At 44.2% G+C, this 15,153-nt stretch overlaps 1 protein-coding gene across 1 annotated transcript in view; it reads right to left on the reverse strand.

Annotated features, from left to right (window-relative positions):
- fam222aa (family with sequence similarity 222 member Aa) overlaps positions 1-12,005 on the reverse strand; it is a 45,858-nt gene extending 33,853 nt beyond the window's left edge. The window contains exon 1 of the mRNA XM_068703762.1: positions 11,108-12,005. The gene's annotated coding sequence lies outside the window, so the exon portion shown is untranslated. The remainder of the gene's footprint in view (positions 1-11,107) is intronic.
- Positions 12,006-15,153: the final 3,148 nt, after the last annotated feature.

Raw genomic sequence — 15,153 nt, forward strand, 5'->3', positions numbered from 1 at the left:
TGTTAGATAAATGTCCTCTCAGCCAAGGCCTCTGCCCTCTTCCTGATGATGCATTCTTATACTCAAATACTCACTCCCCCCTTACACACCCACACACACACACACACACACACACACACACACACACGCAGTGCCAACAATCCCACTGAGGGCAGCATTTGTTTGGGGACAAGGTGACCCTGTTGCCTAGGGGCCTGTGAACAGGCACAATGAAGGCCTCTCATCCTGCACACACCCAGCCGGCTGTGTTGGGCTGATGACGGGTGGAGGGGTGGGGTGTGAGGGGCATCACAACACCCTGCTACTGCAGTTTTAAACCCCTATTCAGGAAGCCCCCTGAGATAGCTCCTTTCACACCCTGAACAGACGGAGCAAAATCCCCGCTTGTAACCCAGAGTCACGCAGTCAACAGATGGAGCAGCTATTGAGTGAAGGATCGCGCCGGCAGAGGCGGCTCCCCATCCATCCCTGCTGGAAACAATGGGGCAGCAGGTCAAGAGTGCTGTCTCCAGAAGGAGGGGTCAGGGAGGAGGGGCATGCTTCGACACAGTCGAGCTATGCGAGCGCTTTGAAACTGGAGGAACTGAGAGAATTGTTTTTGGATGACGGGCGGAGGGGCGGAGGGGAGGAGGCTCGTGGCTGGCGGCGGGGATCAGACTTAGGTGGTGGGGGCTTGTGTGTGAATCTGGGACAGCAGTGTTTGTGTTTAACCTGCAAACAAGAACAAAAAAAAAACATCCCTGCGTGCCCACATTTGCATGTTCAGAGGAAACACACACTCGCAGTTTAACGCACATTTCAAGGACCAACAGTTACAGACACTTGCTTGTCTTTGTGCACAAAAACAGAGAACTTTATTGTTGATAAAAAGCACTGCAGTGAGGCGATATATGCAGGCAGTAGAGAATACCTTTACTATACTGCAAAACCGTTGCAGTGCCCTCAAGACATTTTTTCATAAAAAGAACTTAAGTGAAACTGGTGTCTGCAACCAGGCCACAATTAGTTATTAAAGTGTATAATTAAAATACAAATGCTTCACTGATTCCTTATTGTTCATACTCTTAATATTCTCCCAGCAGCATCACGTAAGATTACAGGGAAGTGCCAGAATAAAGCCTATAAAAACAATGGCTTTGTATTGTTCTGAAGTCGTTATTAATGGACCGAGTTTCTGGGTTTTCAAAGTGGAGAAACAACTGTGAGACAGAGGGTGAACTGCTATGAATAGCTCCATGCTCAAATGCTCATGCGTGTATGCATGCACGGGTGCGTGATCACACAGATGATCACAAAGCAGTCATAGCTCTCTGCTGGGGAAAGTATATCCATTTCCATTGAACAGCAGTCTTGCTATCATGTGGCTCTGACCTGGGAGTCAATTAGTCATCTAGGTTGCCCTGCCTCACTGGGTTTCTATGGCCAGAGACGAGACAAAGACACATGGAAGGTAGGCCTATACGATGATCCCATAACTTCAGAATCTTTATATGTCGTAAACATCCCAACTACTGAGCCGCCAAATGTTCCTCATCCTTGAAAGGTTTGGTTTATGGGGCTATTTTGCACAGGAAGGTTTTCATTACAAAGCAGAAGGTGTCAGGAGGATCGCAGCAATCCTCCATTAACAACCACTTGACAAGAAAGTACAGAGACTCAAAAAAAGACTTCCTACCAATTGGGAGATGTTCACAAATCACACCTAATTAAACACAAAGGCCTAGTTCGTGAACTCACAGTGCAGAAAGCCTTTTCAAGACCGAGGCCAGATAGTTTTTTCTGGGTTGTAGGAAACATACATTTGTGCAAAGACACCGTTATTTAATTCTTGTTTGTGTTTCCTTCAAAAGAAAATGTCAGCTCACTACTGAGGGACATAGGGTCAAGCTGTAATTCTTCCTTCCCTAAGTCAGATCACAATGCACCAATGTTTTGCCATTTCAGAATATGCCGCTGTTATGCTGTTTGAGCCCAGAATTGAAAAAAATAGAGCCAACCACACTGAAAGGGATCAATAAGTGCATAAAAAAAGGAAATGGCCATAAACATGGGGGCTTTTATTCAGAGTGCCGCGATGCAGATGAAAGCACAGAATACACATGGAGAGCAAAGCTGAGAGTGGCGGAAGACAAGAGAGCCCACAGAGTTATCAGGTGGGGCCAGAGAGCGCTGTCTATATTCAGACCTCAGCACCATCTATCTCCACAGCAGCTATTAGATTTCTAATATCATTGGTTCTAAGGAGGCTCGCCTTTCCAGCTACAATGATGCAGATTCAGCCCCATTTGCCCCCTTTTTCTTTTCAGTGTGGTCTCACAAGGTCCTCTCGGTTTTCTGCAAACAATACTGCCGAACTGCCGCCCTTATTTAAAAGATTAATAGGATGCTGTCTCGGGAAAGAAGCAATCAGTGAGGTTTCTGTGACAGCAGAAAAAGTGTGAAAACAAGGCAAAGAGGAGAGACCATTGTCACAGTTACCAACTGGCTGCCGCAGCTCAATTGAGATGGCTGTGGCTTTCAAGCCCAGCTGTCAATCACAGCAGCAAGCATCAATGGGGTAAATTTGAATGATAAAACGATAAGTCATGAGCAGCCGATTTCCCTGTCATCGAGACAGGGGCTGTTTGAGTGTAACTCACTATGGGTGGAGAGATTTCACTGCAGCCATATGGAATTTGGTTTTGCCTCAAGTTGCTGGCTTCAGCCCTCAATCATGACAGAATGTGTAATCACCAAATGTCTTCCTCTCAATCCCTGTTACAATTGGCAGCACGGTGCTGTCACTAGAGATGGGGGAGCAAAATGGAAAGCTGACTAAAAGACAAGCTTTAAGTGACACTTAATTTGAGATACCCAGGCATTCTCTCAGCTCCAGTAAACAGGATCCATCAAACTTCGCCCAGAGCCTGTATGAGTCTACAGCTGTCTGTGGGGAGAGGCACAGTATGCCTGAGAGGACTGATGAAGAAATCAAGTGCTTTAAAAGTTCCTAAAGACAACAAGAAGAGGCACAGGATTGATAATGACACATTCAAAGAGCACATTTTCATCTCATCCATGACTATGATGCAAAGCCTTTTCTCCTTTAAAGACAAACTTGCCAAAAAAAACAAACAACCAAGACAGAAGCTAATGACAGCCTCGGAGAAGACGAGAGAGAGGGTAAAAAAAAAAAAAACACACAAGTGAGCTGGTAAAGAAGTAAGAGAAAAACACTGAACAGCTGCTTTCTCCCGTCTTCCCTTTGCTCATCCCAGGAGAGTCCCATGTGATCTCCCTGATCCTAGTTTGTGGCTGACAGAGGGGACCGCTGCTCTGTTCATCTCCCCACTCACACGGCTCTGTGCCCCCCCCCCAGCCGCCTCACCATCACTCCGCTGCCAGGAGGAAAAGATGGTGGGGAGGGGGAGCAAGGGGGGCTACATCAAGGAGAGACTCTCCCAGTGGGTTCTCGTCAGTTCCAGGCCATTGCACCTTGCTCGCTGGGATTTTGTTTACACACACACACACACACACACACACACACACACACACACACACACACACACACACACACACACACACACACACACACACACACACACACACACACACACATCCTTGCAGAAGCAGATGACTATTAATGGATACCATAATGTGGTGTGGAGTTGTTTTTTGGCTGCACAGTCGCATGTTATATTTTTAAGAACTGTTGTAACAATTTGAACCGTTTCAGTGACAGATCACTGGAAGTTCGTGACAACAAAATGAGTTTGATGCCTCGCAGAGCTTATTTAAGTGGCACAGGAGCAGATAATGTTCAATCAAAACCCAGTGATACGGTTGACATGGTCAGTGGTATTGTGCAGCCAAAAGGCTTGACACACTTTCATGGTCTTTGGGGACGAGCAGAGAACGGCAGGCTGCCCTTGTGCGTTCAGTCTCTACAGATGTTGCCTTGGAGAGCGGCTGACTGGCTGGCTGCGGTGACAGCTGGACAGCTGTTCCTAGACGCAGCCACAGAAGCATGCCATGGGGATGGGGGTGGGGGATAGCGCTGTATGTTTAGTTTATCTGTATGAAGTTCCCAGGACGTGCAAAGCTGTCACTCTTAGCAATGGTGCATGAGCCTGGATAAGGAAAGATGGCACCGAACGGGATATGGAGAGAGAGCACAGATGGGTAAATATCAGAAACGGCTGACATTATTTGAAGAAGCTCCATTAACAAAACAGATTGTTTTGTGAATTGTAATTTGTCTCTCCAAAAATGAACAGTCAAATGCAACACCAACACCAACTGGCTACACTGGTGTAAGTAAAAACATTTAACTTGATCCATAAAGTCTGTTTGAGCAACCACAACTTTTTTATCATCATAAACAAGAAAAAGTTGAATATGAACTTCACAGGGAATTCTAAATTATTTTTTTCTACTTCTTCAGAAAAGAAGGGAAGAAAAAAAAATCTATTTTTAACAACAGAGAGGATAATTGGCTAAGCATTAAAACGACTCTGGACTTTGTGCCAACATCAGTGGCTGCTGGTGATGAAAAGCGGTTTAAATTGGGGTCATGTTCAGATATTACACCTTTATCCTGCCACTTAAAAACACAGTTACCTAAAATTATGGGGACCTGCTGGAGAACGGTGCAGGTTAAAGACTAGGTTAACGTCCGGCTTTAGGAGTAAGATTTGAAAAAAGCAGTTGAAAAAGAATTTAAATGTTGGAACACTCTGCAATATTAAATGCTGTCACCTGCTGAATAAACACACTGCAAATCACAAGTTAAACTGCTTGGATTGACGCCAGTCACTTCCGCCAAAACTCCCTTTTCCTCAGCAGGCCAGGCTATTTATTATGCCACAAAAGGTCAGCAATTTGTTCAACTCAATAAAAATGTTAATAAAACTAAGAGCTTACAAGAAGAAGCACTCATAGCCTCTGCTCGCCAATCAAAAAGCGGGAATAAGTGAGTGTGTGTGCAGATGCATCTATTTGAATGCATCGTGGCCACTGCAGCATTACATAGGTCAAAGGTTGTACAGCAGCAGCTATCTAGTAGGAAATATAGCTTTGGCCTTGTCGTAATCCCGGTCAAACTCCACCAACTGCTTAACACAAAGCGGATATACTGTGAACACACACACACACGCACGCACACACACATACACACACACACACACACACACACACACACACACACACACACACACACACACACACACACACACACACACACACACACACACACACACACACACAAATCTACAATAACCAGGAGCTCCAATTCCAGCTCACACCCTCAACCCACTCTGCTAAATAAATGAAAAGTCCCATTAAGGCAGATTTCAAAAACTGGCAGTGCAATGGCTTATAATTATATATGAAATCTTTTAGAGAAAAAAAGTGATTACTCTGGATGCAAGTCTGGAAGTGGGTGGTGGTGGGTTATTGCTAAGCAACCAGTCATTATCCTCCAGAGTGGAGCGAGGTGACCGGCCATCCGTCTAACTCCGGTGGCTTGCCTGGCTCCTGTGCAAACGCACCCCCCACCCATCTCCCTCTTTTCCTCCGCCACTCTCTCTCCCTCTTCCTCGCTCTCTCTCTCTCTCTGCCGTCTCCCCGTCCGAATACAAACAGAGATAAAGAACGCTGCAATCGCTCTTGACACACAAATAGGTTAACACAATAAAGCCGGCTTTGCCTGGCTCACTCGAGGGAGGAAAGCAATTCCAGCAGCAGGCAGGAGGTAATAAAACAGGGCTAGAGTGTGTGTGTGTGTGTGTGTGTGTGTGTGTGTGTGTGTGTGTGTGTGTGTGTCCATACATGTCCTCATGTCAATGTTCCTATGTTTTTGTATGTGAGCGGAGGCAGGCACACAGAAGCTCTTTGGCCTCGGGGCCTAATATCCCACGGATTTCCAACTCTTTCTTGACACAAATAATAACACAGGAGAAAATGACAGAAATTCCAGGCTGCTCCTCCATTTAGATTAAGGAAATTGTTGCTTTATGTTAATAATATAGCTGACCTGCATCAGCCCCATACAAACACATAAACGTTTCCCTATGGGTTATGTGCCGGCTCCCTTGTAAATGGTCTCCGGCTTGGTTAAAATTCAACAAGTAAATTGAATGAGTTTTATCTGTGCACGCCTCAGCTTACAGTCCCTGATGCGGCTGCCAGGCCTGGCAATAAATGATAAAAATCTCCAGAGTTTTATTAAATCGTGTTGCATTCACGCTGAACTCAGGAAAATGGTGAGGTGGCTTCTGCAATTACAATCCGGACCAGACAACATTGTTTTCTCCAGTCAGTGGAAATTTCATTACCTTACAGCAACCGCCTTAGAATTGGGTAATAGCCTCTTTTTGTCACAGACACAAACCGTCTGTGGGAGGTGTGACACTCCATAAGTGTTATCCATTTGCAACAATATGCATTCAGTCAGTCACAGTCCGGATGCGGGTCAGCATAATGTGTACCATTATTCAGCAATAGGGAGGAACTGAATGGAGGAAATAGCGGTCAATAGCTAATTCCTGGATTGACTGTGGTGTAATCAAACGCATTGAACCTTAATACATCCATGCAGACTGTATCTCTCCTCCAGGCTATTATAGACAGATGACGTGGGTCACACATGGCCTCATCTCTTGCATATCAATAAAGAGAGAGAGGGCAAGCACTTTTTTTTCCTGTGGAATGACTTAACTGTGAAGAAACCCCAATTAAAGCTTGTAGAAAAGTTTCACACATTTAGGTCATACAGGATAGCCATTTGTAAGTGTCAATCAATTCCCCTGCTTTTACTCGCTGTTCCTTCAACCAGGTAATGAAACAGCAGAGATGTAAAGCGGTGGCCATAGTCAACAGGGAATGAATTACCAAAGCATGACGAGAAAACACCTTATCTGTCTGATGTATTTCCTGCTTCTGCAGAAAGCTACAAAGCCCGAGGGAGAGCAGTCAACCAAAATGCAGGGAGATGGAGATTAGGATGATGTGCAGTTCCTTGTTCCATTAAAGTTTGATCTTCCTCAATAGCCGAGGAGAATCAGATATCTCCCATTCAAGATTAAAGTACACCAGCATATAGGGAGAGATTAATCAGAGGCCTGCATGAGATAAAACACTCTTGCTTCTGGCATGGAAAACAGTGGCAATAAAGAGTTCAGCTGATAATGTGAAACATGGCGAGCAACAATAGCAAATCAAACAGCACGCACGGGCCTCCAAAACAAATCAAAGCGCAGACTGCGATACAGTGGCTGAAGAAGTACAGCAGGGGCTGATCTGATAGTAACAAAGGCCTTCATTTTATTACTGGTTAAGGTTGAGGAGGGCACACTGAGGATTTTCCCATGTTGCTCACTGTCGCCAGGCTCTCATTCCCTCTCCTCCTCCTCTCCTTGAGATCAATGGCGCTGTGGTGATTTCACAGCAGCCTGCACTGTCACCCAGAACAAATCAATGTGACCATGAGGAAGGCAAGAGCGGCATTGTTTTTAAGGAGAGCAAATTCGCTGTTGGAGAGCTTGTCAGATTTGCTTTATTCTCTTTCTTCCACCAAGAACACTTTAGAAGGAGCAGGCCTCCCCTCACTTTTCTGGCTGGGATATGGAGTAAACTGCACAGCCCTTTGCCTCTACCAGTGCACTCATTAACCACATATAAACTGCACAGTTCCTTCTGGCTATATTTCACACGCACAAGAGCATTTACAAACAAAAAAAATGGACTGACCGCGCTAATCTTTCCAAATAAAAGGCTATACATTAACCTCGGGCATGGTGAGACGTGACTTCCATTCAGTGTGTGTGTGTGTGTGTGGAGGGGGGGTGGGGGGGGGGGGAGGTCAGGGGATCGCCGCTGTCCGTCGCGTGTTAAGTGGCTACAGATAACCACGATGAAGAGCTGCCCACATCTACCATCACAGCCGATTGGATCACATGAGCAGGTGAACCTTTTACAACAGCCTAAACAACAGGAAATCATCGACATGGTAACAAGCCGAGAACCACAGGGCGTCTCGCTAACACACAGCACTCATCAGAAACACTGCGGGGGGGCATGTATGCAATCAAATGCCTGTCGTCTATATTTGTGTAACTAAAGTTGTCGACGATCACTGACACATTTCACTCAATTTGCTTAAGATTTGTGTATTCATTTGCGTTACATGAAGCTAACGAGAACTGAGGGTTAATCACCCAGCAGTAAAATAGACACAGTGTGCAGTTTGATGTATTGAAGCAGAGAACTACATCAAGGAACTGCAAACACTAACACTACATTCACAAACAGAACCAGTCCTGCTAACCCTGCCTTTAAAAGCCCATCAACACTCAAATCTCTGCTGGAAACTGAACAATGGTTTCACCCCTATTCATTCGCAGACTGGCTGAAGGGTGTGTTTGTTTCTCCACAATCATTTCTGCATAATGCTTTTGTTTTATGTCTCTTTTTTTTTTTTTTTCATGTTCTGTCTCCACATCCTGAGTACTGATGTGCAAGACAAATCTCGCTGCAGGGACAACAGAGTTTATATTAAATCATGTAATATTGTACAAGTACAAGAAAGGGCACGTCTCTTCTGTTTGCCTGCACATGAAAAGTGTTAAAACAAGGACTGTTGTAGACTTTTTTTTCCGGAAATGAAACACTTTGATCAGGCATCTAATGAGCTGCTGATGACATGGCTTTGAGAGAAAACGTTCATGTTCCTTTAAGGGTCCGGTGATATTAAGAAATAAGATGCTTTGTGCGTTTCTCGGATATCAGATAAACTAAGAGCGCCTGTCTTTTCCTTTCTTTGACAGGAGAAGAAAATGTTCTTCATGATTATTTACGTTTACAGTATTTTTTTGGACAGTAAATCTGATTTAAAAATGTTATTTCATTTGTGTGAATAAAAAGAAGCACTTTCATTTAGAGTCCACACAAGAATGGACATGTACTGTATATATAGACACTTCAGAGGATCTTTAGTAACACAAACAGCCAACCTCTCTCTCTCTCTCTCTCTCTATCTCTCTCTCTCTTTCTTTCACACACACACACACACACACACACACACACACACACACACACACACACACACGCACACACACACACACACACACACACAGACACACACACATCTGTATCTACTATTTTAGTCATCTTAAGTGCCAAAATGAGTTTTGCTGCCTCTGGGTAGGTGTTGAGACAATCAAACCATGCAGGGATTAAAAAAGATTAATACACAGCGCAGGAAATTAAACTTCAGTGACTTTAACGATATTCATGAGTGAAGCTCACTTATTCACTTCAGGCAGGCGCTTTAATAAGCAAAGAATACAGTAAGGAACCCAAACGCGATCAATCACTCAAACTGATATGAAATTTGAGTAGCAAGTTGATAAAAAAAAGAAAAAAGTCTGGCTTCTTTTGGTGTATTAGGCTTACTTTTATTAATACGATGCTAAAATATGTTCTCCACCTCTCAGCTGCTGCCAGCATAAATTAGTAGAGTAGATTAGATATTACTTTAGTAATTTAGGTTTTAATGAATTCATCAGCAAGTAAAGTAGTAAAGAATAAATTGCTGACGTGCAAACAAGTATTTTTGAAATATTCTTTATGATTATTTCTAGACTTTTGCCATTGTTAGACAGTTGAGAGTAGAGAGCAACAGGAAACATGGAGGAAGATAAAATGTGAGTAAAGTCTTGCAGCAGGACACTGGAAGGTCCAACGTTCAACAGAAGAAGAAAAAAGATCTAACATCAAGCCAGAAAATAAAGAGGCAAAACAAAAGCTACAAACTCCAAAAGGTAATTCACTGACCTAGATATTAAAGCTTTTCTGCCATTCTGTTCTCCCCTGCCTTGTCCAACCTTCATGTTGAGTTAAGGCAAGCATTATGCTGGGAAGACTATTTGTTTAGGTGAGGAGCAGCCGCAGAGCTAATATGAGCACAATTTGCTCAGCAGGTCATAGGCGCAGAGTGGAGGAAGTAAATGAGGCAGTTCTGCCCCCTCGGGTGCAGCCCTTGCCTCATACATCACTGGATGTTTTATTCAATACAGCCAGGATGGCAGGTGCCCTGACTGTGGGGGCGCCTGCCCTGCTGTAGGGGCCCATATTACATTCAGCGAGCTGCCTGTCTGCGGGGCTGCTGGAGAGAGAATGACTGGAGCCAGTGAGGAAGATACATTTTGAGAATGCTTATAGTCTAATGATAAAACATACTGTGTGCAGCTTTTTCACTGCACAGTCAGCATAATGTGCAGGCTCATTTATGTGCAGTGTGAGCGATGAAGCTAAATATTGCAAAGCCACCTCAGCAACCCGTGAGGCTCAAAGTTCACGGGAATGGAAACAGACTAAACTTTATCAGCCGCCATTCAAATTCAGTCACATTCAAGATAATCAGACTTTGCTATTTGCATGCAAGGCTCCGGCTGCGGAGGACACATTTGCTGAAGAATTCACACGACAATGACGAATTGCCTCCAGACCTCAATGCAGCACAGCGCACCATCCATGTCGCCAAGCACAAAGTGAAAAGTTTTACAGCGTTCAGCGCACTGTCACAATATGCAGGCACACTATAAAACAGAGATTGTATCATCAACACTCCAGGGTGAACAATCACTAATTGCAGCAGTCACTATAGTCACCCTCCCCATGCACACGCAGTGACGCACGGGGGCGTGCGGATGAGAAACTCGCACCTTTTGCTCTGAGCAGCAACTCCTCCGGTGCCACATATTCCTGCCTGTGGTGCCCGTGGTGCGATGCCCTCGACAATTCACTTAATTGCTACCCATGCTTGAAAAGACCAATATTACACATCAAAGCAGTTCCTAAAGCCATCCGGGAGCGGCTCTCTAACAAGTCGATTTTACAACACTTCCGTTATTGTGGGTCACGCATGGAAACAAAGGGTTTAAACCTGAGACATCGTTATGTGGCCAGCATCCTGGGAAGAGGGAGCATTTCCAAACAATCATTATTTCTGCTGTTCCTCTATTTGCCAACCCAGAAGGATTCAGCGAGGCTCTGGCAGTAATGGTTACAAAGAATGACCCAAACCATTATGAATCTGCAAAAATAAATGACCATAAAATATATTTACCATAAATTGCTCCGTAGTGCAGACTAGAACTCCATGCAGCTTGTAGCATTCACAGAGCAATCTGCCTCGTACTTCTGTGGTCTAAATTAAAAAGGATTCATTCTGTTCTCCAAAATCCAGCAGACGCTTTGTCGATGTCAAATGTTGATTAAGTTTATCCTCTTCTTCCGATGGTATGCAAATATACCGGTATCCCTGCGAATTAGATTCCACACTCTAGCCTCTAGCATGCAAAGTTAATAAGCTTTGCCTTTTTTTTCTCGACTCGGTTGCCAATTTTTGTCGAGGGCAAAAGCGCAGGTCGGCAATTTCAGGAGCGTCCTCGGAAGGATTGCGCACCAAGTGCGCTTCGGGTTTTCAACGTTTAGCCTCCGGGACAAAGTAAAGGGTCCTGGTTTCTCTTCTTCTCGCTTATAGAAATCTCCAAATAACAAAAATGACACTCGAAAGACTGGATGGTTGAACTGCTACGCAGTATTCCAACATTCACCGCTGTTACGCATGGGCTTAAAGTGGTCCGCCTGCTCACTATAGACGACCTTAGGTGAAATGTATCATGCGAATGTTAGAAATATTATCTAGGCGATATTGTCTGAAGGTACCCTGGAAAAAAACCAAGGCTGGGCCAAAGCAGCTGCCTGAAATATCCTAAACTGATGCGATGTAAAATCCCGGCGATCAGGCTCTGCTCCGTCCGTCACTTTCTCCGCGGTGTCGGCTGCCTCTCTCAGATGTCTTGTCTTCCGATTCAGACTCAGATTTCCAGCTGAGGCTGTGGAGTGACCTCGATAGCAAAGCTCCGAGATACTCTCTTTGGTGTAATAACCAAATAAGAAATGGTTACGTCTGAATGAAGAGCTAGCTGCTTCGGGCAGCTCCGGGATGCGGTCCTGCCCTTGTGCCGAGCTGCCGAGACTGACAATAACCCGGAACGCTGCAGACTGTCAGGCTGCACAGACCGCCCACCGACCAATCACTGTACTGGGGGAATAGAAACATTCCCACGGGTTGGCCAATCATCGGTAATTGAGGACTGTTACCATAGAGATGCTCGGCGTCCAAGCGTCTAAAACCACGTTGTTTATTTGCGGAACAAGAAAAAGAAAAACCCGTCAGACATAAATTGCCGTGGCAGAATGCAGATTGAGATCTTTAGTCACTCTTTTATCCTTATCAGTAGCCTAGTTAAAGGTTAAAAGCACCATCCTTTCATGGGAAGACCTGGACTCTAACCTGCAGACTTCTGCTCTGTAGTTGGTCTGCAGGGAGAAATTAAGTATTATCATGCATCCACAATACAATTAAATGTGATTACCATGCAGAATTAATACGCTGTTTATGAATAGGCGCCTGTAAAATGCTATTTAACTTAATTGGTTTGAAACTCCAATAGGAGAAATATCCCTTAAGCCTGGCAATAAACAGTTTATAATATCAGAAGTGTCCCTGCTGTGTGAACAGCAGTTTATTGTCCAATATGAGCTCAGATTCATAAAGTGATCTATACTACAGGATGCATCACATGCACTTTACACTAAATATATAATAACAAGTAATGTTCCTAAACATTGATAATGTCTTCCAAAAACTTACCTAAATATATTTCAGCAAGACAATTTTTTAAAAAGCACGACATATATGTGCCTGTCTACTTAACTTTGCAGAATTCCTTCACTGACACCTTCAGCTTATATGAGTCACAGGAAACCTTGCAAAATACCTATTTTTGCAAAATGTCATTACAACAGTTGGGAAGTGGATGGTTTACTTTGACAGAGGCCCTTAGCATTCCTCTTTTTCTTCTTGCCAACTGTGTCCGGTGCACACAGACCTCGGGACACACAAAGGCAGTACAAGCAATCACACATCATGGACTCTCATAATAAGCTGACGCTGGGAAGTGGGTGATGCAGCACTCAGCTTATGCCAGTGCTGATAAGAGCCTGAAAGTATTACCTCGGTCTGGCAGCCCGCTCCAAGAAATCCATCCTGAGCCAGGTCATCAATTCTGCCCTATCTGATTGCTCACCAATCCCTGGCAGCCCCATGTCGCTTGTCCTGGCTTCTGCCTTTGAAATTCTCTCTATGACTTGCACTTTCTTGTTCTTTCACAGAAAAGTAGGTACATGTACATATGGGGTCTTTTGTGTGGTCTTACACCTACATGACAAAAAAATAAAACTGTGAAAAGTGTGCCTGAGGAGGTAAAACGATGATGCCTGAAATGGTTTCCCTGCAATCACACTGCTGCAGTGGACCTATAGAGCATACATTAAAGCCTGTGGAGTTCAATCATATTACCACCGCTGCATAGTCAATCAAACAGATGAACAATTAATTGAAAAATACTCAACCAGAGCTGTGTTGTGCTCCAGTGAGGCAGGCAGGCAGGCAAATAAGCCATTTGATTAGCTGATAAGCAGATGACTCAACAAACATTCAAGGCATGTTTACTGTGGTTTGATTAGAGTACGCCCAATACGCAGAAGATTGGACACAAATACGTTGTGAAAACACTCAGCTGTTCCAATCCCCAAGGCAGCATGAGGGCACATAAAAACAATGAATTATTTATGGGGGAGACTAGTGAAATATCACAGTGGATAATTTTCTGTGGGCTATATTAAATGCAGTTTTCAAAATAATATGTCTGGCTCTGTGCATTCCCCAGAAATCATTCCCAATGACAGGATCTAGAGCCTGGAGATTGGATATAAAATCACATTAGACATTTCCCTGCCAAGAAACCTATGAGCATTTTGCTAAAACACCAAAGCAAGGGTTATTCACATGCTAATTGGGCATCCATCTCTCTTACTAAATATGATCAAAGGATATTTGCTTTGTCTTTGTTTCAGGTATTAGCTCTGGTTCAAAATGAAAGACCTCACTATTAAGGAAAGCCTTTGGCATGACTCATCTAAAGGAGGGTTCACAATACCAATAAATCCAGGTTCAGCTTCAGTAAAAACCACTGCAGCTTCTGCTTGAATGGGGCATCTCATAAATAAAGCTCTTACACGCCCCCATCCAGAGCTAACATTAGTGTCTGTCTCCGAGCTGAAAGCCTTACGCTGTTACAATTTGTTCCTGAAAGTGAACTCAGTTTAATTGAGCAGAGTTCAAGTCTCCACAAACAGCAAAGTAACAGGAAAAAAAAAAAATCGATGGCAGCAGAGGCATGGAAAAAAGAGATAGCATTGATTTATCTGCCATTGATTCGCAGAGATCGCTGCATTGTGCCCTCCGGGTGAAATGCACGCTGTCTGCCAACTGATGGGGATGAATCTGAAAAGGTGTCAAGTGGTTAGAGGACACAGAGGTGCAGGATGAGATGGGGGGGGGGGGGGGGGGGGGGGGGGGGGCACAGCCAGAGGTGGCAGGGGAAGAAGAGTAGACTGGAGAGGGAGCAAGGGCATGAAGTATCAAACAGAAAGAAGGCGAAAGGTTTACTAAGAGGGGATAATGTTGCGTGAATGACACCACCACTACGCAGAGTTGAGTATAGTGTTGCGTTAAATGTCTTTGACAGATGCGAGAAGGAATCAACATGAAAGCAGAAAGCTGATCGAAAGGCCTGAAGATAAAACCATCATATAAACCAAGACACCAGTTGAAAGCAAGAGTTGTCTGTCCTGTTGACAGTATATACTTTAAATGAATACCCTATTTTAACAGGACCACGTCAGGCCAACTTCAGTGTATTTATTTACTTATTTATTAGTGTGAAGTCAAAAGCTGTTGGCTTCAATGATACTGTACGAGTAAGCATTTATCAAGTGTTGCAAGCACTTGACGAGACAAGCATCTTTTGCAATTTTTTAAGTCTCAGCGATTGGCAAATAGATGTCTCCCTAGAGACTTCATACTGACAGCCAAATGTTGAGAAGACGAGGGGAAGCCAGGACAAAGATCAGAGGCCAGAGCAGCCACGCAGACCCAGACAGAGAAGTGTTACTCCTAAACTTTGGTATCTTTACAACATCCCTCTGTCTCCTCAGAGGGCTGTTGGCAATCTCACGTCCACACTGACACTGAAGGAGAAG

Source organism: Cebidichthys violaceus, unplaced genomic scaffold, assembly GCF_023349555.1.
Source record: "Cebidichthys violaceus isolate CVI_PGR_0920_01 unplaced genomic scaffold, fCebVio1.0.p SCAF_9, whole genome shotgun sequence".
Classification (NCBI taxonomy): domain Eukaryota; kingdom Metazoa; phylum Chordata; class Actinopteri; order Perciformes; family Stichaeidae; genus Cebidichthys; species Cebidichthys violaceus.